Consider the following 4165-nt stretch of genomic DNA (forward strand, 5'->3'; position numbering starts at 1 on the left):
AGGCAAAGAATACTTGGGTGACAAGAAAATGCTCAAGAGAATACTTTGCACATTGGTACCTGAGTAATCCAGGAAAAAAGAATGACCTGGTAATAACCATTTGGAAAACTATACTGTGAAGTCCTTTACATTGTTAATGGCAAATACTGCAAAATTAAGTCAGATGCCAAAAAAAAATGAGGACATTAACATCAGAAATAATGATATAATAAACAAATGTAATCATAGCATACCACTTAGTTCAGAAGAGAATATTTTTGAAGTCTGTTAACTCTAGTTGTTAATAATACAAACATGGAATTTGTTATGTACAAAAACTAAAATATATGTCAGAAAAACGGGAGGAGTCAAAGTAACACAATCTCCATTCTTTGTAGTAGTAGGTCAAATAATGAATGGATAGAAGGTAGCAATATCCATATAATTTGGAAATGTGAACTCTAAAGTTGAAAGAGGAAATTTCCTCTGTATATCTGAGGCACTGCCTCTATTTTTGTCATAAGTCTTTTAGAACTGTTTGATTTTTTAAAAAAAACATTTATTTTTTAGAAGTATTTGGACGTAATAACTATTTTTATGTGGTGCTGAGGATCAAATCCTGGGCCTCAGACATGCTAGACGAGCGCTTTACTACTGAACCACAATCCCAGTCCCAAACTGTTTGATTTTAAAACCTATTTGCATATAACATTTGGGAGAGACAGGAAACAATTTTACAATGAAAAATCTCTATCAAAACCACTGAAAAAAGTGCACTCTATCACACCTAAACCTAACTACTCAATTTTATAAGTTATTTTAGGAAAAAGCATATGGGTCATTATTCATTTATAAAAATAAGTTTAATCTTTAATCATAAATATAGTCTTTAAGGTAAATTAATTTTTCACACCTGAATGTCTTTAAAAGTATCCAAAGAATTCATTATCCTTCTGCATTCTGCTTCTAAGAAAGTACTTTGGAGGTAGATCTGTTCTGAATTCTTATTCTTTTTCTTTTCTTTTTAGAAGCAGGCGATTTTGTGTCCTCTGTTTTTTTCTTTTTCTTCAAACAACTAAGAGGATTTGGGTCACTTATTTTCTTGTGCTTTTTTCTTCTTCTCTGTTCAGGATTTTTCACTAATCCCTGTTCCTGTTTGAGTTGCTTGATACTTTCTTTCTCATGCACGGATACAAGCTGACCTGACTCTACCGCTTTAATAAAGGCAATTGTTTTGGGAGAAGGTTTGCCCAAGACTATAGTGTTCTGAATGATAAACATCAGAGGAATCCCAGGCTTTTTCTTTACTTTCACAGATAAATTCTGATCCTATTAAAAAGAAAAATAGAATTATTTAGTTCAAATATGTCAATTAAGGTAACTTATATAGGCTCCTAAGAACTTAATGAGGGGTGCACCAAAAATAAAACACAAATTATATTTTTTAAATCAGTGTGTCTCACTAAGGGTATATTTTATAATAAAGGAAGGAAAACACAAACTGAGATCAAGCAGTGTAAGTAGCAGAAGTATGAACTGGATTTGTCAATAGTCAAGGGTAAAAGAAGGAAGGAAGAAAAGTGCTAAGAGAAACAGAAATTAAGACTTGAATTCTAGATTCAGCTCTGCCTCTATGTAAGTTTATAATTCTGGAAGAAAATATTTAAGCAAATCAGTGTGCATATGAACTTCTTCACTATCTTCCCTTGAAGAACCCTAAAACAAATCACACATTTCTATATCAATAATTCCTCATTCTCAAAAAAGAAACTGCAGTGACAAGAGCAAATTCAATATACTGCAGGTTCTTGCATAGTCTCAAATGACAATTCCTTTCATTGACTGAAAATGAAGATCTATATTTTTTAAATCACTTTCAGCAAATTTTTTCTGATTACAAAAAGCTCCATATACTTAAAAATACAGAAATAGTTAAAATTGATTTGTGGTTCAAAAATACCTGTGTTGCCACAAAATAATGATGAGGATTTCCCTCTTCAACCATGGAAAGCAGACATTCTGATCCACTCACTGAATTCTTGAAATGGGGACAATTTCGAACTTGGCATTTCTGTGCAATCAGTTTTGCCCCATATAAATCCTTTCCCAATGTTTCTAATTACTTTAACACACATCTGAAAAAAGACAAGGAAAAAAATGCTATTAGTAGCCCACAATTATGAGAAAGATATTTCTTTTTAAAAAAAGGAAGTATAAAACACAATACTGAAGTTTTTAAAATGTAAAACTATACCATTATGATTTGAAATTGTCATAAGGTAGCTATTTTAATCTTAAAAGACTTCGAAAATGCATGGGCCAAGCAGAAAGAATATAATTGCTAAAATTTACTTAGTACTTATTATGTGCCTAACAGCATGCACATTGCTTTTTTTTTCCTTTTTTGCAGTGCTGGAAATCAAACTTAGGGCCTTGTCCATGCTAGGCCAGCACTGTACCTCTGAACTATATCTTCAGCCCATTCAAATTGTTCTTCACATAAATTCTTGCTTTATCTCAAAATAACTTATGAAGTTACTTTAAAATTATTCTTATTTTAGAGCACCCCATTCTGAGAGATTTCAATTAACACACTCCAATTCAAGCAACTGTGGAAAAGCCAAGACATAAATCCAACAGTTTGACAACAGATCCCTTGCTCGCCTCCAGTGGACAGGCTTCTACTTCAAGTGCAAATGTGTATACTCTCAAAATTTGTATATTTTCAACTCAGAAATGTAAAAATTCTCAAGTCATGAGGATGTTTAAAATCATAACCTCTTTTCAATCTGCATTTTCATATTAATGTAAGTCAATGTTTCTCAAAGTCTCATGTATAAACTACCCAAATTGGAATAACACAGTGATATTAATTTTTTTAAAATTTCTAGTTCCTCTCTCATCCCCTAGTCTGCATCTCTTATAGAAGAACCAAGTATAGTCATCCTTCATATCTTTGTGGGATTGGTTCTAGGATCCCCACTGATACCAAAATCTGGGAATACTCATCTCTTCTATAAAATGGCACAGTCTTTGCATATAATCTAAACACATCTTCCTGTATACCTTAAACCATTTCTAGAGACTTCTAACACCTAACATAAGGTAAATGCTATACAGGGTTGTTATAGTACGTTGTTTAGGGAATAATATATAAAAAAAGTCTCTACACATTTGTTACAGATGCAGTTTTTCCGTCAAAATGTTTTCTAAGTTTCCTTGAATCTACAGATGGCACACTCATAGTTATGGAGACCCACTTGTATTAGCATTTTAATAAGAAAGGCTACTCAGGCACTTCTTCCACTAACAAAAAAAAAGAGAGAGAGAGAGAGAAAGAGAGAGAACACCAGTGAGCCAGAGATTTCCTCAACCTTACCAAGTCCTTGCCAGACTTTTCCTTGCTTCATCTCCTCTATCATCTCATTAGTTTCATTTTGTTTTTTAAGAAAGATGATTTAATTTTTTTCCAGTAATCAGTTTTGACCTGTTTCAGGAATTGCAGACTTATTGAATACTTCCTGGTTGTCCTTCTATCAGCTCTTTAAATCCATCATGTCTAAAATCAAACTACTTTCCTAACTGCAAATTTCTCCTCTAAGATTTGGTATCCTTTTGGAATCATTATTTTTTCAGACATCTTAGGTAGAAATCTGAAATTATAACTGACCTTTCTTTCTCATTCCTACCCATATCCCATCAGTGGCTGGTTAGTCCTACCTATTTCAGCAGTCTCCTCACAAAAATTTTGGGTGAACCCTTTCATCTCCCAGGTTTAAGCTTGCACTATTTCTTTTTTCCTTTTCCTTTTCTTACCCCCTCCCCGCCTTTTTTTGGAGACAGGGTGTTGCTAAGTTTCTGAGGCTGACCTCAAACTTGCTATCCTCCTTCCTCAGCCTCAATGCTGCTGGATTGCAGATGTGCAGGTGGACTGCTTGTCTAGCAAGTGCATGTATCTCAAAAACATGTCAAAAATAAAAAATGGGAAGGGTAAATTGTTATAATTTTGAAAATCTTAAAGAGTTGTAGAATGAAAACAATTTATATATCTTGTTTGGATCCTGTGGGAGACCAACCTTACATGTGACTGGGTCACACTCCCCAGCTGGGTGCTGAGGCACTCAGTCACAGAAACGAGGCAGAACTTTCCCCAACCTTCTTTTTTTCGAGGGTCGGTATATGGGTG

The 4165-nt window shown here is 33.9% G+C and overlaps 1 pseudogene; it reads right to left on the minus strand.

Moving 5' to 3' along the window:
- Positions 1 to 924: 924 nt before the first annotated feature.
- On the minus strand, positions 925 to 3672 carry LOC143389093 (rRNA-processing protein UTP23 homolog; annotated as a pseudogene).
- Positions 3673 to 4165: the final 493 nt, after the last annotated feature.

Source organism: Callospermophilus lateralis, unplaced genomic scaffold (assembly GCF_048772815.1).
Source record: "Callospermophilus lateralis isolate mCalLat2 unplaced genomic scaffold, mCalLat2.hap1 Scaffold_124, whole genome shotgun sequence".
In the NCBI taxonomy this organism is placed as follows: domain Eukaryota; kingdom Metazoa; phylum Chordata; class Mammalia; order Rodentia; family Sciuridae; genus Callospermophilus; species Callospermophilus lateralis.